The sequence below is a fragment of the Drosophila subpulchrella genome, chromosome 3R (genome assembly GCF_014743375.2).
Source record: "Drosophila subpulchrella strain 33 F10 #4 breed RU33 chromosome 3R, RU_Dsub_v1.1 Primary Assembly, whole genome shotgun sequence".
Taxonomy (NCBI): domain Eukaryota; kingdom Metazoa; phylum Arthropoda; class Insecta; order Diptera; family Drosophilidae; genus Drosophila; species Drosophila subpulchrella.
In genome coordinates, this window is record NC_050609.1 from 11,278,601 (window position 1) to 11,303,541 (window position 24,941).

The following is a 24,941-nucleotide window of genomic DNA, read 5'->3' on the forward strand; positions in this document are numbered from 1 at the left end:
AAAAAAAGTGCTTTTCAACAAACTAACATTATTCAATTAAAAGCAATTAAAGGGTGAAAGTTAAAAGGGAATGTGCAATTGGCAGTCACCGCAAAACAAACAGCATTTCACCATTTTCACACCCACTCCAATTAATTTATTAGCAAGCACCATATGCATATTTTCACATAGCCCAAGGCCTCCCCATTTTCCCCTTTTTCCACCAGTATGAGGTTCCGGCAATTATAAAATCCACAAAGGGAATTGCCATGACGACAATCAACTAATGAAATTAATGGCAATTTGCATTGGCAGCAGCATCAGCCTTTACATGGCTGTAGATGGAAATAATGCAATTCCGCGAAGCGCAGTTAAACCCCGGAAATGGGACCCTCAACTCCAGAAGTGACCCTCCCCTGCGGCCAAGGATATTGCACACAAATACTAATTAATCAGCTTGCTATTAATTAAACGACCACCGAATGAGGCGAGGTAGCCAGCCAAGCCAACGATATCCACAATCCCCGCAGAAGTGGCTTTTTGGAACCGCCGCAAAAGGCATTAATTGCAGCCTTGCATTAAAAACAGGAAAACAACAGGAAATCGGACAAATAGTTCCACGAAAATTTATGAACCTATTTCTCGGCACTTTGGATAAGCGATAAACAACGATGGATAGATAATGATGAGATAGGTGGGTGGCGCATGCCAGCTTGGTTTGCTGTTGGTGGGTATTAATTTACAACCTCTTCACAATGTCATTGCTGTGTTGGTCTGCTGCCTTTATCAGACTTATTTTTTCCCTCGTTTTTTTGGCGTCACCCGCTGCAATGGCGCCACAGCCTTGCGCCTGTTATTAAACATAAAAATAAATTAATAAGCGAGCGATAATACCCACACCCCCGACAATCTCAATTAAGCGACCGACGCAGTCATTTAATGTTGATGGAACCGGAGGAAATGACAGGGTGAGAACCACGCAAATATTTCAACGATGCCATGTGAAGTTTTTCACGTTGTCAATGGCAAATTAAATGTCCACGGGGGTGGAGTTAAAAAGAAGCAGCAGCAATAAGGGCGACTATATCATTAAAGCAAGCATATGCAGCTGCAGTCACAAATGGTTATTATGGGGATAGGGGCGGTAAGAAACCAATAAAAGTTAAAAGCATTCTTTAGAAACATTTTCATAAAGTTTATAAACATTTTCAAAACCTTTAAATAGTTATAAAAAAAAATTATTGTTTCTACATTTAGTTTGAATGTATAAAGTATATTATCTTCTTAGAAATATATCATTTATTTAAGGTTTTTGTTACTCGTTAAAAACTAAAAAAAAAAATACTTTCAGGGAACTGATACCCCAACTAATAACAGTGATATAATATAGAATTTTTAAAAATTGTATAAATTTCTTTTATGAAAAAGTCTTTAGAGTATAGTAAGTACAAAGAAGACCATAAAAAGCTAAAAAGCAATTTGAAGAAACTAATAATGACTGAGTGTGCGTAGAAAATTTTGTTGGCTTTTGCCGTTCAAATGGTCCACAAATGTATGGAGGAATGTCAATTTCAGAAAATGGGAGCCGAGCATATGCAAATGCAACTGATAAATTTTCAATTAAATGGGAATTGGCAGTGGAGAGCAAGGGAAAACTCTCGACAGAACATGGCAAAACCATTCAATTAGGAAATTAAATTTCAATTTTGGTCCAAATAAAAGTGAAAAAAAATAAATGTTTGAATGGGTGGGGACTGAGTGCACTCTCAAGTGAGTCACAATTTTTGCCTTTCAGTTCCAAATCGAACACTTGACTAAATATTTGCTTGCTGCACCCACACGTGATAAACTGTATATATAGAGAGTGACTTTCTGGCAAAAGCAAACTAGAAATATATTGATATTTCATGGGAAAAAAATCTAGTTCATCTATTCAATAAAAATCTTATATTACCCATTTCTAAGAATGGAAAAATATAATTTACATACATTTTTAATTAGGCAATTTCATGACCGTTTGTATAATGCTGATTGGAAAACGTGACATATAATAAATGCAATTTGGTGAAAACAATTTTCTAAAAGCGTACTCCGTTCAATGAGTAATTTATTCCATTTGCGAAATGATTTCGCTTGACGGCAAATATTTAAACACAAATCATGGATACCCACAATGGAAATTTATTGGGGAAATTGTGCGTTAAAATTATAAAATTGAATCAACAACTGAAGTGGTGAAGGGTTGCAAGGCCTGTTATCCCGAACCATACTGTGATTACCCCCAAGTTACGCAACAGTTGGTTGCCAGCAACAGCATCCAGTGGCCAAAAGGGGTGCAACCAGCTGGCTCACCTTTTAATGCAAATTAGAGACGCGTCTGTGGACCTCCAGTGGGTGGAAGGTCGTGCAGCAGGTGGAGTGGGAGGTGTGAACCGATTCAAAATTCCACCACCGCATCGAACGTGACTTGGCATTTATAACATCCACCCACACTTCGAGGCAACAGGAGAGGAGTAAAATTTAATTGACAATTGTTTAGGTGGCTCAATTTCCGAAGCCCAGGGTAAACTGAGTGGTCAGTCCACCCATTAACCAACCAGAGTCCTTTGCATCAGTAATATTCCTGCGGTTTTGTTCGAATGTTGAATAACTGGAGAAAGAGCCCTGGTCTGGTATAACATTATGCATCATTAATTAAATTAGCACTGAGTGATGATTTGACACAAGGGGTTTCCAAATGACAAATTTGATTTCCTGTTGTTATTTGTGATGAAATGGTTATGATAATAGCACAACCGACTAATTAAAATATTTATCTGTAACAAAACAGACTGTCTATATTTTATCATACATATAGATTTAGTTGACTTCTTATAAAGAAGTTTTTTATAATTATTATTAGTATATTTACTAGTTTTAATCTGAAAAATTAAAATATTTAAATAACTAGTTTACTTTCACCCTTCTAAAAGCTAAAATAAATGCGAACCATAAAAGTATGCTACGAAATATTTCAAACTAAATGGCAATTAGCCAGCTTGTGTGTGTGGTTTTGCACCACGCCAAAGTAATCAAAAGCAGTTAATTAAGCGAACGCAGAAATTTCGAGCCAAAAGCATTTCCCCAATGAAACTTTCAAAGAGAACACAATTTCAAATCAACGCCAAATGCCAAACACCCAATCATCCTGCATCAAAAATTCGGGCTCTAATTTAACATCATATGCGGGTTCGGTTGGTGGGCCATTTGTGATTTTGAGCTGAGATGAGCACGCCGTTTAATCAGTGATTCGAAAAAAAAAAACCATTGAGAAATATTTCATTTCCCGCCAACGTCGCACAAAATTTTAAATTAGATTTCGCCCTGCGCTGCGGCTGCATTTTCCTTCATCTTTTGCTTAATAGTGGGGGGAAAAAGGACTTTGGTGGCATGCTTCATTGGGCAGGCAAATTTTCGGATGCCAAATGCCAGCAATTAGGAGCCAAAAAGCGTTGCATTTTCTGTGGCGCTAAATTGCTCGAATTCGCCCCGAAAAAGCATAGTTAATGAGATTTGGGGTCAGCATAATGCACGATGAAATAGCTCTAACACTTCGAATCATTTGCCGTGCCATTTGCTGCATTTAATCGGAGTTTAAGCTAAATTCTTGAAAAGTTTCCTCCAGAGATAAAATCTTCTCCACAAATTAAATTCAAAGCTCAAGCTTTCAGAAAAATGCCCAAACAATTTTATTAATTTGGTAAAGGATTAAAACACTAAAAAATATTTTTCAAAGCACAAGTAGGTATATCAATTTTTGATAAAAACTTACCAAATATAAAAAAACAATTTCAATTTGATTTTGATCTGCAATGAAAAAGGATATAAAAAATTCATTAGAGAATTATAAATATGTTTGTTGAGAGTCTGCTTAAAATGCATAAGGACAATGTTTTGCAATAACAATGCCAGGACCCAAAGTTGTCATTGAGCTGCAGGGGGAGCATTTAACATTTTTTGTTTTAAGAGCGTAATTAGAAGAAGCTTTCCAAGTGGAGGGGTGCCCAAAATGGCCAGCAAAACGGCAGCCATTTTATGTTAATGGTAATGGCCAAGGAGGCAAAAAAAAAAGAATGAAAAGGTGGAAGAAGAGGGCAAAGCTGAAATATGTCGCTCAAAGTAACGAAGAAAAGTAGCTGAAAGATACATATATATCTGAATCTGGGTTAGCGAATTCCAAATGGGATGCATATTAAAAATAGCAACAAGACAAAATGGGAAGCCCGCAACAAAAAAAGCGTTGACAGTCAGGCTAAATTTATCAATGACAAGTTGGGGTTTGGGGTTTTCTATATGTTAACTCTGACGTTGATGCCTTACGTCAGTCAAATTACGTTAATGCATTACTTTCAGCAAAATATGGGGAAAAAATATAAGCTCTTTATTTTTTTGATAGGCAAAGGATAAGGCAAACGAAAATGTTAAAAAGGAAAATGAACCCTATTCATTAAATATACATTACATATTTTTTTGCAATCTAAAATACGAAATATTTTACTTGAACATTTGTGATAAGGTAACCCGATTGTAGTAAAAAAAAAACATGTAGTTTTTAAAAACGGAAAAAAATTTCAGGAAACTTATCAGTACTTTCAGCAGTTTCAACTTTTTCTTTCATTTCAGATGAATCCATTCGAAATGAACCAACTTCCCTCACTCGCTTTTCCTGTCTTTTGAGCCAACTTCAAATTGAACTCATTTGGCCATTTGCCAATTAACTTTTTTCCTTATCCTTTGGCAAAGACCATCGGCCGATTGGTACCCCTTTCTATAGGGCACCCCCATAGCGCCCACCATCCCCCATGTTTGGCAATAATTCAAAGCAACCCGCCCATAACCCCTGGCCCATCTTGCCACCCTTTACCACCCCTTGGCAGCCAAACCACGAAAACTTTGAAAGCCTTTTGGCCGCAGGCTAACAATGTTCGCTTGAACAAACTCTGCCCTTCTGAACCTCCTCGCTGGTTACATTCTACCATACTCATGCACTGGAAAAGAAATGATGAATCTGAAATAAATTTTAAGGTAGGATCAAGAATTTGAAAGTATCTATACAAGATGTTATTATTTTCTTTAACTAAACAATACATAAATTTTAAAAATTTAAAGAATTTATAATGATCTGAAGTGAGGATAAAAAATTTGAAATATTTTCTTAAAATGAAATATACATTAATCATATATTATATATATCATATTATCATATGGCATATATATATCATTAATATTTATATTAATTTTTTATTTCTCCCTTTCCCTTTTAAAATCTTTCCCTTTCGTTTCTCACAATTATAGTATTTTTTTGAGTGTAAAAACCAAGGGGTTCCACCGCCGCAGCCACAACATTGTGCTGTGGCACAGTTTTGCAGCCACTGGCGGGGACGCTGACGGTAAATGCAAAAATGCCAGGACGCTCCTGAATGACCAAAACATTCAGCTGCATGTGTGGGTGCAGGAATGTGCATACATGGACGGGGAGCTAGAGGATATGACCGCATTTGATTTTCATCTATGCCACATTGCCCTCTTCCCCCGGAAAACCCAACCGATCCGAACCAAACTGAACTGGGCTAAGAACTTTGGTACTTTGTTTAGTTGAATTACGCCAAAGCACATTAAGTTCCCTTGGTGCGCTCTGTTTGTTAAGTGCTTAATGAACTTTGCTAAACATGCTTGGCCGGGGACTTGACTTAACTTGGCCTTTAAACTTTTCACATCTCACTTTCACTCGGCCAACTTTGTGCTCCAAAGTCCTATATTGCCGTTGAGAGGATTTATGGCCAGTATCCTTCTCTTTTAGCCGCCAGCAATTTCCATCTTAAGCTCATTCAATTTGTATGCGTTTTACTGCATTTCCATAATTAATTAGTTCGCAAATTGTTGTTCACTTGATTCGCTTAAGATTGAATTATGAATTGAGAGCCAGGATTAGATGGATTTTCTCTGATAAACGCATTTCCAATTGATGCAAAGTGCGCAATTAGCTGTGAACATGATTGCAAAACTACTTGAAGCAAGAGTTGATTAAAATTCGACAATACAAATTTGGCAAGTTAATATTAAGAGTTACTTTGAGAAAATGAATCTAAACCACATTGCGTAGGATTATTAAAGAAAAGAATTTATCGCAATTTTTCTCATAAAAGATGATGTGGTTTAAGCACATAAATTCCGAATCCTGATAGCTTCGCCCCCTTATTTACTGGATTTTCCCCCATATAGAATCTTGTCCCACCCGCTGTGCGAACCCAATTGGCATTACGTGTCTGAGCTAATGTCACACATGCATCATAACCACAGGACCATGGCCACAAGGGGAGCGAAAAACGTGGATAAATGGAGAAGTTGGTCGGGGGATGACGAGTACTTGACTAAGCTGCAGCTAATTATGCAAATTCATTTAATGCCATTGTTAAAATGATATTTGCCTCAGGGATTTGTCGAGCTGATAGACCACAGCATATCTGTCTCCCTCACTTAAGCACAGATAATTAAGCAGGAAGTTGACTTGCGATAAAGTTACTGCCTCTTCAATTAAGCGTTGCGGTAGCATTCATAGAAGAAGATTTAGCTTAGATAGGCAAGATGTATCACTTGATTAAATGTGATTACACGTTATAAATGTGAATAAGTAAAATTGCTTAGGGAGCCATATTTTTGTTTGGGTGGACATGTTTCCAGTATTGGTAAGAGTAAACTTACACCCAGTGTTGATAGGAGAGTTTATTTACAACCAGTGTTGGTGGGGCAGTTATTTTATCAACAGTGTCATTAAAAGTTTATTTGCCTTTAGTAAGAAACATTTTTTCAAATTTAAATAAGATAAATGTGATTTGGGATAAAGGTAAAGATACGGAAAAGCGGATAATGGTTAAAATATGTTTAAGTACATTCGCTTCTTCTTCGTTAGGTATAAATGCAATTGTTTGAGATAAGGGCTCATATATCTCTCTGCGGATTTCCAGTTATAAATATGAATTAGTCTTTCGGCTAACAGGCAATAATCCTAAGGGTAGAAGACTGTGGAATAAACATTCCGTTTAAGAAAATGGTCTCTCCACAATTTTTGGGTGCGGGTGTGGGGTACAGATGCCGCCGAAAATTTATGAAAGGCGCAGGGCAGCCACCTTGGGCATTTATTAATGAAAACAGAAGCACCGGCATGCCGGGTAGGCCGTACAATAAATCTTCTAGTTATTGTTTTATAACATGCTTTCAGGCGTAAATCCCTAACAATAAAGGTAAGCGTTTGGGTCTCAATTTCGTTCATTTTGGCAGTGCCTGTGAGCATACTTTAAACTTGTTTCTCGGCTCAAGTTACTCAGAAACCACTTGAGCAATTTTTAAGACTCGTTGCCCGAGCAACAAAGGAAAAAATGGAAGAAAAAGAAAGGTAACCAAGCATTAAATTAAAGACCTTAACAAAGTTCCTTTTTTTCGAATTTTTCGCCAGTCTTCCAAACCATTATTTTTCGTCTAAAGCCCACCCGATTCTGAGACTTATATTTGTTTAAACTTTGCCCGGCACTAAGCGTTATTATTATTTTGTTTGCACGGAGCAGGATTTTTACAAACGATCTACAGGTGGAAACAAAAGTTTAAATGAGCCAAAAGTTGAGGCAGGGTAGGCTTACTTTTTATGGACCAACAACTGGGTTGTCCAGTGAAATTTAAATAAATGCAAATGAATCATTTTCTACAGTGGTCTAACGACCACATGAATTTCCTAGAAGTTTAAGACCGAAAATCCATTGACAAACTCAGACATTCCAGCAGCCATGGGCAATTATGACTGGGAATAAGCAAATCCTTGGCAGCAAAATATAAATAATTATCTGCCGTTGCCTAATTTTGTTGAAAGACCGAAGCCACAAAACCATTTGCCCAGCAACTTGATTTCATTCGTTAGAGATAGAGGAGCTTAGGAAATCTGCTTACAGTGTTTAATTTCAACACTGTCCGCAACCACAACACTGAAACTGCAGCTGGCACTCCTCCTACGTCCCCGTAAAATAATAATAATAATAATTTACTATGAAACCGAAAGCCACAGGATAACATCATGAAGACCCAAACCCGCATTCTAGCTAGCGTTCGTTGTAGTCTGCGGTGGTACGGGTGGATTTTCAGATGGGCTTTTGGGTGGCTTGGGGAGCGATGGTAGTTGGTAGTGCTGGATGTTTTGTTGGCCAGCTGCAGCACTGAGTTGGCTAACCGATGGAGTGGGCCATAAAAAATGGCTTAATTAGTTGCCATTGCTGGATGGTAGGATAAATATTGAAGTTGTTGGCTTTGGCAAATATTTGAGAACTGGAATTCAGCCATCTGGTCAAAAAGGGGTTATGGAAATCCAGGAGTAATTAATATTTAATTATACAAAACATAAGTTCGATAGTGCTACGAATCTTGTAGAAATGTATTGCACTTCTAAAGTTGCAACCCACATTAATTTCCCTAAAATACAGCCAAGAAAATTGATTATTCTCGAAGCAAGCGCAAATGGCTTTGGAAATTGTTTTCCAAATACTCAAGACTGAGTTTTAGCCCCAAGAGGCCAAGAAATTTATGCTGTACCATGGGCTCATATTACCCGAATTGCAGATGCAAATTGGTTCAGTTCATTACGATGCGCATGTTCTAGGAAATGCAAGAGGAAAAGTATGTAGGAAGTTTAATTAAATACTGCTGCATTCGGACAACTGCAGTGGGATGTGGGTTTTCCCACTTTTCCAAAAGCCACATCATCATCATCGTCATCATTTTGAGCTCCTTCGTTGCTGGCAGTCAGGTTAAATTTGATTATGTGGAGCAGCGAGCAGGGGAAAACTCACACGAAGGCTGAAAAGCAAATCTGTTGACGTTTTTGCTCAAAACGATGTGTTGCTCCTCCTTCTTCTTCTTCTACACGGGCAAAACTGCAGGAAAACTGCAGCCAGGGCAATTTTCTTGCATTTTATGCAAACACAACCGGAGCAACATCCGCCTACGCCCTTCGACCCCTGGGGGACAAACTAACGTAACCGGCAGTTAAATGTTTTCATTTTCATGCTGCTTTCCCCAAAATGTTTATGACGCCCAAGCATCGGGCAAACACTGAATTTATTTAATTAAAATGTGTGTATATGTGACGTGCACTCAGCCTAGAATCTGGATTCTAATTGAATTGCCAGCAGTGTGTAGAAGTAGACTAATATGCAGTAGAAAGAGTGGGACGCAGCAAGGGTTTTCCCAACCGAGTGAGACAAGTGTCAGGTGGCACACCCTACCCTTTACCCTTTGGCTATGCAAATTTTGAATTTTTTGTGGCATCCTCTCCATTCCTTTTAATTAAAAAGTTTTTGTTTTCCTGTCGGATGGATCACATCACAATGTGAAATCTGCATGATTACCAAACTGAATGCATTTTTAACCATATCCAAAGCAATTTCATTTCGGTTTTGTTAGGTCCTCGGACGTGTTAGCTGTCAATCAAATATAAAAGAGGAAAAACCTCTGTGGTCATTAAAATGCAGGCGATGGCAAAATAATGCATTTCAATGACAATGACAACACCAATTACAAAAACATTGCATGTCACTTAATTTGTATGCGTTGAGTGCAGTTTCCACTAGCCAAATTCCGATTGACAGACAGTTGTTGTCAGCTATGGAAAATAATTGAAAATAACTGTCAGTTTTCATAGTCCGGGATAGGTATTCATTTCCATAATTTTAATAAACTCACTTGTTTATATTTAATATAAAGTTTTACCTTTGGTATCGATCCAAAACAAATTTACTGGACAAATGCTGACTATAAATTCATTTTACCCAAGGCCTTAACAATCGTAAAATTATACATAACATTAAAAATAAAAACAACAAAGTGTTTCTTTTGTTGAGGTAGAAAACTGACATCGCAGGAAAAGCGCATACGCAATTCCATTTTCTATTTCAGCTCCGACATTTCTAATTCCTCTGCATAGTATGCCTTGTATGCACAACAAAAACCTCACATGCCCATCAAGTTTCTGTTTTGTCTGCAGCACATTCACTCAAACAAACTCCCCGTACGGGGAAAACTATTTAAATATAAAAAATCCCGAGCATACTTTAAGGCTCAGCGTAGAAAAGTTTTTGTTAGAACGGACAAGTCAGACAGGAGATATAGGGGATTCAGGGATTCGGGTAGAGTTCGGGGGAAGTCAGGGCCAGGGACGTTTAAAGAAACAAAGAATTTCAATTTAAGCTTCGTGCATTGTCTGTCTCTCTGTGTTGCTCCATCTCCCTCACTTCCCGTCTCTTTCGCTGCTGTAAGCCATTGTTGCATGTATTTAGGTGTTGCAGGCACGTATGCAGCAATACCCTGCACTCACACACAGATGCTGCACACATACAGCAGCAGTCAAGATTATAGTGGCCAGGTTTTCTAAAATACTAAAGATACATGATTTTTAGGTATTTATTAATGATTGATTTAAAATTGTGTAGCCTCTACCAGACATAAGGGATTTATATATTTCAGAAATATTTTGTTACCTAATTTACTAGTTTTATCAACTGGATTAACTATTTACTATTTATTACAACTTATTCTAAAAGAAGGTTTTAAAAATCCTATTTTCTATTACTTTTATAGTCCCTACTATACACGCTTGTTCTACTTACGCTTAAATGGAACTAAAAGACAACGAGTGTGGGGGAGCAAAACAAATTTCTAGCTAAATTCCGGCAGATTAATGCTGAGCTTCGCATTCAAAAACGGAAACAAAGTCTAGAAAATGGATACCAGAAAAGGGAAACAAGTGGAAGCACCAGTTTTAGGGCTTAATTGTATTTTTATTTAATTCTAGTCTACCCGTTACGTAAACTCTTTTACATACATCAACGGTTATCTAAAGTTCTTCTCTCACGTCTTGTAAACATATATATTTTTAATGGTCCTCAGCGATAAGGACGGAAATGAGCCAGAGAAGCGAAAACAAAACGAATGAATGAGCCACATTAATTGCTCTGTGACTTCCTCATTACGTGCAGAGCATGGGAACGTTTTTTTTCCAACTCTAGAATATACACGATGGATATCTTTTGGAATTTATACAGCCCACTTAGATGTGCCGGCAAAAAAATGTAAGTCCTGATGGTCATTTTTATCGATAAGCATCTCTTCATTCGAAAAATGTTTGCACAAAAACGTGAGAGGAAGACAGGATACAGATGTGACTTCGTTGAAGTTGATCTAATGCCTGTTCTATGATTATTGCAACAGGATATATGTAGGGGGTAGAGTAGGACATAAACATATTTTTGAATTTTATCGTTTATAAAAATATATAAACAGGAAAAACTTTAAAAATATCTTTAAAATTCTATGCTCTTATCTTTAAGCAACGCTTCATTTTAGAGTTTTTACCCTGTAAATCTCTTTTACACACCGAGAGATTACTTCCCGCTGACACAGACATGAGCGAAAAAAATTAAGTTCAATGAAATTAGGTCAACCTCCGTTTTCCACCCCCAAAAACCCAGCCTCACCCTCCCCATTTACCGCCCATCGTCTACGATGGTGTGATAAAGGTAAATGTAAAAATATGACTAAAGATAAGCATAAATCAGGGCATAAAGCAATTACGCGAAAGCGAAGAAACAGCGGGGGAGATGGATAGTTGTTAAGCAGAAAATTAGGGGGAAGGCCGAGAAAAGCTGCTATGTTGCCTGGCAAAAGCAAAGTGCTAAGCGCAAAACAGTAATGAGACTACTCAGCATTATGATTGATAAATGACGGGGCAAACGAGGAAAAAAAGGAAGAATTAAAGAACCTACAAAGAACACAAAAAAAAAGAGAAAGCAGACTTCTTTCAGTCAGGCTTATAGTACTCTAACATAAATCATAACTTTAAAATGTGAAGTAAAAGAATACTCTAGAATACCAGAAAAAATACTAAATATTATGAAAAAAAATGGTAGCACCTGATCCATAAGTATTTAATATTCAATTTTAATATTCAAAATTATTTATAAGTTTCTAAAATTGTATTTATTTTTTAATAAAAATCTGAGATGATGTTATTGTTATTTGTCATTTTCATTAAAAAACAAAAAAATTCCTTATATTTTTCAAATAGAGATCAAAGCTGTTTCAAATATTATAATGCCCCATAGCAGGGTAACAAAAAATACAAAGGAACAAAGACAAGTTAGTGCAACTTAGGTTGCCAGCAAAATGGTGACAAATTTACGCAGCAAGACAGACAGACAAGTAGACACAGAGCTTGTTTTTTTTCTTTTATAAAGGGGAGGGGGTTATGAAGGAAGTTAAGTGGGGGAGTCGGATGAGGCAACTAAATGTGCATGTTAAGGTTAGATAACAGACACCGACGCAGACAGTTACCAGGATATTGTGAGTACTTTTTTCTATACTTTTTTTTTCTTTTTGCACCTCCACCCGCCGCCTCCTTTGTTTCCTCCTTCACCCCACAAGTCACTACCAGTCAGCACACTAATGAGTAACTTATTCAATTATTTATTATTTTTTCTCCGCCAGAGCGGAAAATAATTTGCTTTGGCCCAGACTAATTGGCCAAAGAGGAGGAAGTGCAATGGCCACAGAGTAAAACTTGATAAAATGTCAGGGCGTGGTAATAAATAAATTATTTCAACTGTGTAATATATGCAGCCAGTCTCCGAGGACCCTAGCTGAGGAAAGCTAATTGAGTGCAAAATTTGTGGGTTAATTGGTTTGAAAGTTGTACACCATTTATTTCCTCTCTCTCAATGGAATGGAACACCATCAAGACGATTTCTGCTGCGAATGGGAAATGGGGATGTCAAGGAATGACCCCCTTTTTGGCCTGTGATATTTTCACTACTCAACACACAACATTTTCCAGCTTGTCATGCGGTCAAGGCTGGATGGGTAATGAAGCCAATTTATAATTCAGGAGTCCTCAAAAGTGGGAGGATGTGGTGTGGCTTTGTTAAGACTGAAATTCTAGAGAAAGGGAAGTGTGTGGCAGATTTCTAAGTGCTGATGGTGAAGTACTTTGGCCACACCACAAAGTGTTGAAACTTGGTTTCCTGGTTGCTGATGGAATTTGATTTTCGAAATGGAAAATTTATAGGTAAATGTTTAGGTACATCTCAGGTAAGGCCTAAAACCAAAGAAAAACGAAGCTAAACATGTTTTACATGAACAGGTGTTCAATTTAGTTTTTACACTTCTTCATTCTATGAAATAACAAAACTTCCTTAAAAAAAAAAACTGAAAAATAATAAAATACCATTGCTTAGTTCAATTTCACTGCTTCCAAATCAATAAATCTCAACCATTCAATTTGTTATGCTTTCAAAACAACAAGCTGCTTTCAATTATTTTCTAAATTTATAATTTAGTCTCAGGCAAATCTAAAATTTACCGGCACAGTAGTCGCAACGGTGTTAAATTGTGTTGATATATTTTTATTGCTATTTTTATGTGGCACATGCCAGAATAAATAAAAGGAAACAAAACCTGACCATAAATTGGACAAGCAGAAAAATGTGGAAACTTCGTTTGGCAATGGAAATGGTCGTGATGACGGTGAAGTTGATGCGGAACTGACGAGGAGCAGAGTGCGCAATTTGTTAATGGAAATTCAATTGAATTGAAAAACTAAATAAATACCAGTGCACAGGTAAATAAATAAAGCCAGGCAACGCGGGGAAACATCAAATAAATAATGAACATGATTTTTATTTTGCCCCACCGGCACTTTTTTCTCATATGTACGTTCGATTTTTTCCTTCCTTGTATAGGGACAATTTCACACATCTGTTCCTCAATTGGAGTGGAAAAATATAGAAAAAGTGGCCATTTTTTATATCGCGAATGCCGCGAGGTATGCAGCAAAATATATGTGTGTTAAATCAGTTGATCAACCATTTATGCTGGGTTTAATTTTAATTGGTTTCCCTTCGCAGGCGCAACTATTAAGAGAGTTATGCGTTTTAATTCAACCAACAGTTCGAGGAATATATAGGAAGAAATTACAGAGTTTTTCCGTACCAGATGAACTCGATCTTCCCTCAAATTGCTTTCCGCCACGTTTTTATAACCCTTTCAACTCTGTAGATTTATGTTCCATTTTAGGTGGCGCCACCTGCCGTCGCCTACCGCTGGCAATAAAATATATATACGCTTGCACCTATATATAAAGGCCAAACAATAAAAACACAACTTCATACACGACATAAATCACCTGGGTAGTTCAAGCATGGCTGAAATATTACTCAGCCGAGAAGTTAAATACAAACTGCCACCTCCTGGCGAAAAAAATAAATAAATGGCATTGGGCGTGGTCAATTAGAGTAAAAGTTGGGTGTAAGTAATACCCAGATTGTGGGATAATAAGGGGATCACTTTTACGATTTATGTAACCAAAGAAATGTATGGTCTCTGAGATAAGTAATTTTTATTTTCTGGAATAAGGTCAGGCATTTCACTTCGAAACATCACATTATTTTTTTAAGTCCCTTTTTTTCTCTTATTGCCTTTACCCAACATCCAACTAATAATAATGCCTGACCTCAAGGGAACCAGCACGATTCGCTCCGGTTTATGACAGGCACTCACACTTGTTCTTAAAAAAATAAAAAAATAGAAAATGTGTAGTGTGGTTTTAGCAATATTATGAACGCTGGCTTACCGCAAAATGGGTTTATCTCGTGTAAGTTTATTAATTATATCTATATTTGCGTTGCACTTGTAGAAATAATATTTGTTCTCTTATTAAATTAGCTTCTTTAAATAGTTAATCTCAGTTGGAAATAAATTTTCAACTTGGTTCTTCGACATAAAATATTTTACTCTTCCCCAACTAACTCCCTTAACTCATATACCCTCTCTTTGAGGAATTTTATTTCCTAACCAAGATATGGTTGTGCATCATTGACTTCACTTGGCCAAGCGCCATTTTGTATTTCATTTTATTTTGTTTGTCATTTAAACCGCATATTCCCTTCGACCAGCACACGTATACCATATATATAAGGAGTCCCAGCACAATACTATATATTATTTATTTGCCCAAGCCACACACATTTGAACTATGAAATAACCACGGGAATGTTTGCCATTTCGTGGTCAATATACGACATGACCCACATGAAGCGATTGCTAGGATGTGGATGTGGATGTGGCAACGGAAGGCGAAGGATTGGTCAGGTGTGGTCGAGTTGTTTGGGCCATGTTTATTTATGTGACTGAGTGTGTGCTCTGTGTCTGACAGCAGCTCAAGGCTGTTCAATTAGTTGGGTGAAAGGACATGTATGCGGGGGGGCCAATCGCATGGACTTTTGCTTTGTTTGGTCTTAACTTGACATCTCTTCCGCTCACTCAACCTCCCAGCAACCTCCCATCAAACATCAATCACTCCCAATTAATTATTCAATTTGGTATTTTTCAGAACCCATAAAAGAAAAAGGAAGCGCAACAGTTGACAACAAATAGAAGTCACAAAATTGCGGTTTCTTGTTCATTTTTTACGTTATTCCATTCCCCAAAAAAAATTTGACCAACATAGATACTGGGTCTCAGGCACAAGCACAAATCACAAAAGAGAAACAAATTCCGACTGTGTGTTTTGTAATATAAATCAATCATACGACATGTGTGACACATCAAGCGCAAAGCAAATAAACCCAAATATTTGTCTATGGCGAAGTTTTTGGTAAGAGTAAGGTAGTCTTTTGCATGGATACCACGTAACCAAAAAATGGCGTTGAAATAATACAAGTATGGATTCATTGTTATGCAAAGGAATATTCAAAATATTCTACAGAAACCCTATAAAAATATATATCTTACCTGTAATAAATATAAATAGTTGCTAAAAATGTTTTGTTTATATTATATGCCTTATTATATCATGCAAAGCTTAAATTTCCATTATAACTCCTATCCTCTTTATAAAGTCTTCTACTTTCCCAGACGATATTGATACCGTGTAGGAGAGAAAACTATTTCTGAGATAAAAAGCTTTTTTGACTGTGTCGACTGACTGTCTCGCCGCCTGACAAACTGCAATGCGATTGCCAGCTCAGCAGATGCGTCCAGTGCAAACACACTCAAACACACACGCCACAACCCCTCTCCCCCCACCAAGCACACCACCCCCTCTCCCACCCATTCATACCACTCAAGCCATTCTGTTTCGCTGCTCCGTTCTATTTGCAAGGAAAACATTTATGTAAAGTTTATATTATTAGAATGGCATACTAGAGAGCAGGGCATTGTGTATGCCCTGTGTCTTTATAACTGTGTGTGTTTGTTTTATAACGACTACTACCCAACGACATTTGCCAATATGTTTTAAAGAATATAGAAAGGAATGGGTTGGGAAGGGATAAAAAGCTGGAGATCGTTAGACGACGACGACGACGACTGAGTCTTTCAATTGGCGAGTGTTTTCTATGAGATTCTCCCTTTGCGGCGATTGAATTGGCATTCTAGTTGGGCCAGCTTTCTGTCGCTACGGTGTCCTTTGCAGGACGAAAAAACTCATCGGCATTTGCCAATTTGTGCATGTTGCAGTTAGTTTTTTACTTTTCCACTGTATCTCTTCTCTAGGCCCCTTTCTTTGATTGCTTTGGCAGAAGGTAAAGTGCTGACTTGAATATGCATGGGATTGCGGCCAATAAATTATAACTTGATTGCTCTGCAATAACTTTGGTATTTTTCAGAGAGGAGCTGTGAGCATGAAAAATAAACTTGGCAAAGGGTTTTCTCCCAGAAATAAATCAATTATAAGCCATATTAAGTTATGTTGGAAAAGTTTTTGTTAGAAATCGTTTTAATGAAACAGTTTAAATTACTAGAAGATTTTTTGATATACTAAAAAATTGCCTAGGATTTATGAAATCCTTAAATTTCCATAATTCAAACTTTTACGTGTTTCCCATTTCCCCTCATTTTTCCGCTCCAGAGATCACAGTTTTTCCACCGCTGCAATCTCTATTCATCAGGTCCCATCAACATCCAGAAAATCTCTTTGGGGCTCATTTCCATTTACGTGTTATCCCGAAATCTCCATTCACACAGGCGAAGCCCAACGGAACTATCTACAAAATTATTACCATTCAGCCTTCCTGGCCGGATTTCCATAACAAACATCAACCTGGGATAGTTGTAGCCATTTTATTTGGTCCTATTTTATTTTTGTTTGGGTTGCGCTGGCCTGTCCATGGACTGGAAAATATATATTGATATGGCCGAAAACATTGCTCTAGTTTACAGGATGCATAACCCAAAACTCCCCTTTGGTAATGGTAACAAATCCCCGTTTGTTCGGGACTGGGGGAAAAAAGCCAGGAGGACTAACGTTACCTGAGTTTGGTTTTTTGGTTTGTTTTGGGCCGGGCCGTGCCAGCAAAATATGTGGCCAATTATAGCAAAAGCAGACGTTTTTATGTTACAGTCCCCCACCTCGCCTGTCCTTTTCGCTCTCCGGTTTCAACTAATTTATGACTTCGGGCTAAGAGCTAGGATTTTCCGGTTCTTTTTTCCGTTTTTCTGTTTTTTTCTTGTTATTTTTTTGTAACTTTCCTTCTAATCATTGGCCATAATTCAGTAGCCGTACTTTAGGCTATGCAATGTTGCTTTAATGGTTTTAAAATTGCCACAAACAAGAGTAATACGAACACGCATGGTAGGTCAGTAGCATGAATTTAAATTTAATTTTAAGCATTTTACTGGATGTTGATTTGAATGGCCCAAAACAAGAGTAACTCATAGAAAGTACTTGACTTTAAATAAACATTATCTTTGAATGGATTTGTTGTGTACTCAATTCTGTCTCAAAATACATTTTATTATGCAAAGTGTCATCGTTTATTGTTCCGCTCTCGGATTTTTGTTTACATTTACCATCATTTTCTGGCGGCATCTCAAAAATAATTTTTGCTCTACAGCTCATCAAGAGATAGTTGAACAAGGCATTTATACGAATTTATCCAAGTCGAAAATGTTCTTCATTGCTTTCGGCAAGCTTAAAATTCAAATCTAATTCCTTACAATTTTCTGTTTTTTTTTCCCCCGCTCTTCATGGTCCTTTTACAAATATTTGCCTTCAATGTTGAATAAGAAGGAAATTGCGAGCGGCGAGAACAAGAAAAAATATTTTGACATCTTCCACGGTCCCTATTTTACTTTTGGCTCTTTTCCCCTCCTTCAAAAAATTACATTGAGATTTTAGGATATTTTTTCTTTAATGAAATTGTATGCTTCAATTGAAAATGTTAAATAACATGGTGCTTAGCTTTTGATCTTTTAATATATTTCATTCAAACATTTATTAAAATTATTAAAATAATTTTAAAATCTCACTTTATATCATAACTCATATTATTGTTTCTCGGCCTGTCATAGACACTCGCACTTGGCTGGGATAAAATCATTTATCATTTGTCATCATATTGGCTTTGGTTTTCTTGATGTTCTTTCGGGCCGTCTTTTCCGCCCCAAATGACACAGCCTGTCCTAAACAAATAACTTTTCGATGGCATTGACTAAAAAGTTATTCATTCATTTCAACCCAGACTTTCTGGCCCAACTCAACGCCACTCTGAGGCATAAATTAAGACTTACGTTTGATGAGGCCAGGCGGTGGCGAAAAAGGAAAGAAAGTCCAGGATAGCACTTCAGACCGACTTCAGACTAGAAAATGATACAGAAAAGGAAAATTTGTGTATGAGAAAAAGTTTGAGCATTATAAGGGCAGTTGGAGAAAAGTGGAGGATGGGAAAGACAGACTCAATTAGTTTTATTTCTGTGAAGAGGCAGACTTTCGGCCCTCTGGAAAAATTCCCTTGCCAAATGTTTGTCTTCTATGGGCTATGCCAGATTTAACCTAGATATGTTTTGCTAGAAATTAACGCAAACATTTGCTGTTTAATCGTGCCTGTGCCAAAGTAGTTGGCACATCATTTTGTGTGGACAATTTGTTGCCTACTTTTGTGTGCTTGTGACCAAACTTTTGGAGCAAGAAAAAGTTTTAGGGAAAACTACAAAACTTTAAACGTGAAATCAACCCAACCAAAAATGGCGCAAAGTTCATGCAAAAAACAAAAAAAAAATTCAAAAAAGTCCATTGCAATCGATATAAAGTGAACTTCTGCTCTGATGTAGATTGGAAATGGTGTCGATAGAAGTCAAGTCCACAAAGAGACAAGACGTGACAGCAGAAATCGAAAGGCAAAAGCAAATCAAATACAAGAGTTGCAGTTTTCACTCTCGTTTCGCCATCGTCTGTCAATATCTAGGGAAAACTGTGCTCTGATGCCCGGATTTTTCACACCCAATAAGCTGCCAGGCGCTTAGAATTTAAATGCCAAACATATACAACAACATCTGATACAAAGAAAATCTGCTTAGTCAAGCAAGTCGGTATGTCAATTTGCCGAGTCGAATTTTTAAGGTTCTACTAAATTAACATATTTGCCAAGCTTAAAATTCCTAATATTTTAAATTACAAAGAAATAAATACAAGTAATTTTTTAAACATGTTATTTCCTTTTAAGGCTCTTCGATGTAGCCTTTTGCAGCTTATATAAAAAGTCTCCAAAGTCTATTTGGCTGACACATTTTATCCGCAGCATAAAGTGAAATCCTTTGGCCAAAGGTGTTACCCGCAACCAAAACGAAAGAGACAGTAAGAAAAAGTCTAGGACCAAAAAAAAATAACACCAATTCAATGTTGTTGGTTTGGCCTTTTTTCAAAAATGTTTAGCCCTTTTTTACCTCTAATAAAACAAGGATTTCAATAAATTATAATAATTATTTAAATAGCCCAAAATCTTTACAGTACTAACAAAAGTTCCAAATACATTTAGGGAATTACTTATTTTAATTTAACTTTATTTGTAGCTATCTGACAGCACTGAGCACCCACTAACCCCAAACCCTCTTTTCCACTTTGGCGCATTGTTGACTTTGCCATCTTGGCCGCTGGTGTATCTGTATCTGTAGCTGTTTCTGTAGGTGTATGTGTGTCAAGTGGTCGGCCCCTTTCTCCGCTTTCTCCACTTCGCAGAGGTGGCTGCCATCCATTCATTTGGATCTTCTTGCGGCAGGTCAGAGGCAAATCGTTGAAGTTGGCTCTGTGCGTGGTTAAGTCCTTGTCGATGGGCTTAAATAAACAGAGGGAGATGGCAAAATATGGCAGCACACAGATACGCGAGGCAAAGTCTGAGATAGTTGGAAATGCGTCTTTTGAATATGATTTAATTACTGCTAATTGCTAGCTATACTAATTAGTTTGAAAGGCTTTGCCCCGCTCTATCAATCTTGCGTCTTCGTACTGCTTCTCTGATCAATAACAAGATATGTAATGTGAATACGTGATGAGCACCCGTATGTGATTGGATTTAAATAGGGGAGCAACTAAGTCCCAAGTGCTTATTGACTGTCAATGTAGTTTCTCCAGCAAATTAGCATTTTGAAACCATCACAGATTAGTTTTGCAATTTAAACTTGTCATTAGGTGAAGATAAGTACTGAAACTCGTTTGAAACTAGAAAGAGCATTTAAATCTTTTGCATTGATTAACCACCTTTAATTTATTAATTTATTAATTAATTATAAAGCCTGGTTAAAAGTAAATCAAGAGTTCCCAACCTCTTATGAAAATCAATATCAACTGTATCCTTTCCCATATTTAATATACAATTTAATGGCCATAAAAATACTGTGATCCCCTTTGCAAAAGGACCATAAATCACTTCGTTTTTCCAGATATTTCAACATGCACTTAGCGCATTAACATGCACATGAATGTGGGATAAAATTTGTGAACCCAAAACCCAAAAAGGTAAACCCAAAAATGATGACAGGCGAAGACACGGAACGTAATCTAATAAATGTGACAGTGAGTTTATATGGCAGAATGTGAAAAAACAATATATCACCATTAGGTTGAGCTGGCTTTCATTAACGGATTTAACGAAACTAAAACAGAATGTAGGTTAGTACACATAAAAACAAACATACGTATCCTGCTGAAACTAATACACTACTGGTTGCATGCTTGTGGGTGTATTTGTTTCATGCACCTGTCATGGAAATATTTGCGCAAAATATTTTAAGCCGCATTTTGATAAAGGACTTGGGCCAAACAACTAGAATCAGTCCTGACAGCAGGGACCTCCACGCTCAACGAAAATATGACAGGGATTTGTTATCGGTATATGTAGTGGTGGTGGATGGGTGGGTGGGTGTTGGATATGTGTGGTTATAGTTTCCCAGGATATTCCCTCTATATTTTTCCACCCATGTCATTGTATAAACAAATAACCGAAGCTCGACTAAACGGATTATAGAGCAAAGTGTTCACGGGATGCCAATAGGAATTTCCAAAACTTTTGCGGTCTACTTTCGCGGGTTCGGTTGTGTTTTTACTGGGAATTTTGGGCGGGCGCAGGTAATGCATGTGTAAATGCAAACTAATTGCTGTTTGTGGTTAAAATGGTTTAAAGGGTTATTAGATTACAACATGATGGCCATATCAATTATTTAAACTAATTAAATCTGCGAAATTATAAATGACGGATATAATATGAAATCAATACAATCACTACGCCTGCGTGTCTTGTATTTAATAATTTATTAGCGGCTAAACCTTTTGAAGGAGCTACATTGGGCATTAAGTACTTTAACATAGACTTCTTTTGTAGTTGTAAAAATATTATTTTAAGGAAATTGTAACTTTAAATGTAATGTATTTTTAAACATTTTTACAATCACTATATAATTGAATATATATTTTAAAAATATTTTTAACATAAAAGTAAAATCAATTTAAATTTCTCGACTTAGCGATTCACAAAATATTCGTCAATAAACAATATAACCTCGGAAAATCGTCATTATTTTTAAGCTTCAAAAACAACCCTTAATTTTCGGTAAAAAGTTCTTTCAACTTTGACCTAATTCAAGCGAAAGTAAACGGCCCTCAGGCCAATCCTTACGTCCCGACACTGACCCATCGAAACGAGACCCGCAAATTTAAAACCACCAGAACCAACCTCAAGGGGTAAATGCGCAATTGACAAGCAAATTGACAATTCACTTAATTCCGGGCGACAACAAAAGTGGAGAATTATTCTTAAGCATTAAACCCGACTGCAGTTGACAGACGGGGGTTCAGAAATTCAAAAATTGCACCCACTAAATTCCCCTGAGAAGAGGATTAAAGGGTTGTTCCACTTCCTTTTCTCATGAATAATGCAAACCGCAAAAGCCAAAAGCAAGCAAAAACAATTAAGTGGGCTGTCCCCGGGTGGTTGTTTGTTGTTTTTGTTCTTCTTTTTTTTACGTATGACAATAATTATATGATTGACAAGCGATTGAGTTTTTGGTCCCAAAGCCTGCTAGCCAATTTAATATCAAGTGATGGCACCACGCCCCAAAGAGATAATGCAATCCAAGTACCGAGTTAGGTGGGTCAAATGTCAGTGGTTTGCAGTTTGGGGGGATGGGTTAATGGGTGGATGGGTGGATGGATGGATGGATGACTGGATGGGTGGGTGGTGTCTGTCATGTGGCGGGAGTGTCTGTTGCCTTTGGTAATTACGCTCACACATATCCACATGCATGCTAATTTCAACTGGACTCGGAATCCGTCACAAAACCCGGTTTCTGGTCGAGTCTACAATGCCGAATGAGATTTTTGTGCAATGCCCTGTGTTGTCTATCAAATCCAACACACTTGGAGAATAAAAAGAAACAGGATTTGAACTATTACCTATAAATAAAAATATAGTAATTTGTATCGAAACCAATTGGGTAAAACATCTTATTTAACATAATGTTTAAAAAAATCCTAATCCTAATCCATTAACTAAAATATTTCAATATATATGTTTTCTACATTTGTGAAATTCTTATAAATAATTGTAATTATTATAACCCACAAACAAAGTTTATAATAAACATTTTTAAACATTTTTCTCTGCACTTTTAGGGGACAGAGATTAAAGTTGCTGGGAGAACTGCATTGAAATTGGTATGGCACGCATTATTTTTCATATGCCTGCCTGCCTGTGGGATAAATCTGTGGTTGGATTTGGTCTTCCCATCATTTTTGGCTTTTCCCTGTTGGTTTCATCTGTTTGCGGCTTTTGTGCGAAATTGCCTTTTCTGACTGTTTGAGGGCGACAGGAGTTGCGTTGCCCGGGCTTTATGGTTTGTAAGTGGGGAGAAAATGAACCACAATTATGATTTATTTTTGCGGCAAACTAAAAGTTTTTCTTAGATTATCATAATTAAAGGTTTTAATTGATAAATATTTATATTTTTTAAAGTGAGACAAATCAATTAGTTTATGATAATTGTTAAGCGCAAAATGAACATTGTGGGTTATTCAAATGAAATGTCATAAGTATTAATGGCAAAATGGGCATAGAATTGGATACACATTGATACCAGCATTTCTCTTTTCGTTATTGAGATAATAGCCATAGTAACACCCAACTAAAGTATTCTTTTATTTGCATTTCCCTTTCGAACTGCTAAGACGACCTCAATTTTCCAGTGTTTAGTATGCAAAACCATTTGCCAACAATTAAACTTCAACGAGTTTATCAAATCTTTGACTCACAAAATAGCAGGGCCCCAAATCAAAGTCAAGTCAATTGTCCTAATTAAATATTCTGACCGAAAACCGGAGAGATAGAAATGTTTTTCACCTCCTCGTTCAGGCAGAATAGAAATAGATTTTAGCATGGCATCGATTTGACAACCATTCTAGATGACAACTCAGACACATCGAGGTCTGCTCATTTGTGCAGCAAAATCAGTGCAGGATAGATTTCAATGGGAATTTTCCCCATTTTCCTATGCCCATCACCCCGCTCACCTGACAGTTTGCGGTGGATTGGGCAAAAATCGAATCGAATTGAACCGAAGGCTCTGGCATTTCCAAAGCAATTGAAAATTATGCTGCAGCAGAGAACTTGAACAGGACTTGGAACTCAAGAGTGTTTGACAAGATGCCGTTTCACATGCTCGTTTCAGGGCGTTTACAAAAAAAAAAAAAAAATGAGAAAAAAGGGATGAAAAAACCAAAGAAAATGGGTGAAAATCTAACAAAAACAGGTCATATGGAAATAGGTTCAAGCTGATGTTTATTAATGTGGAAGTTTTTTTGCCTTTAAACTTGGAGATTATTTTTTGAAAACTCAATTGATGGCAGGGTATTGTTTTTAGTATTTATGATGTCACTTCTATAAAAATTTGATTATTTTTTAGATATAATAAAAAATTACGAAGAAGGAAAATTATATATTAACACAAATAATTTTTTTATACAACTAAATGTAGTACAAAATATATATTAATGATTTTTTTAAGGAACTCAAAAATATTTTTTAGAACTTGGTATAATTTCTCTCTGTAGGCCGTTAAGTCTGTTATTAGTCAGACTGTAGTAAAAGATCAAAGCTCAATGGCGAGCAGCTGGCCCCACTCCGCACACTCATCACTCACTCCACTCAAAATGCAAACTTCAAAAGCGATCTCTCGGGGCTTCAATCTTCGGCATTGCTGGCCACTGCCTTGGGCCTGCTTTAATTATACTTAAACATTTCAAGTTACACAATTCAATTGACTGGGCCCGCAACAGACTTTGGCTGACCTTTCGGTTGAGTTGGTTGTGGCTAAAGATACAGCTATATGAACATTTTCTTCTTCGTGTTGACATTGAAAAGTGCTTCATGGTCCGTTCACTTCTTGAGACACTTAATTGGTGTCTTCTGTTTATTGGTCTGCCTCTCTGAGGCGCATCGAATTTAAAGCGACATTAAATATATGTACACCGAAATCTATCTCGATATCTAAAAATATAACACCAAACTCGACCTTGAGTGCTGAAAATGGGTTTGAAGATTTCTGCAATCGATTGTCGAGTGGCACGT

General features: G+C 37.0%; 1 protein-coding gene across 7 annotated transcripts in view; it reads right to left on the reverse strand.

The window, feature by feature from the left end:
• Positions 1 to 24,941, reverse strand: part of LOC119550036 (furin-like protease 1) — a 141,945-nt gene that overhangs the window by 77,051 nt on the left and 39,953 nt on the right. For 4 of the 7 annotated variants that reach the window (XM_037858529.1, XM_037858476.1, XM_037858487.1 and 1 more), the window contains 2 exons: positions 18,619 to 18,687; positions 3,791 to 3,825 (listed from right to left, as the gene is read on the reverse strand). The gene's annotated coding sequence lies outside the window, so the exon portion shown is untranslated. The remainder of the gene's footprint in view (positions 1 to 3,790; positions 3,826 to 18,618; positions 18,688 to 24,941) is intronic. The other 3 variants (XM_037858521.1, XM_037858513.1, XM_037858504.1) reach the window with 2 other exon arrangements.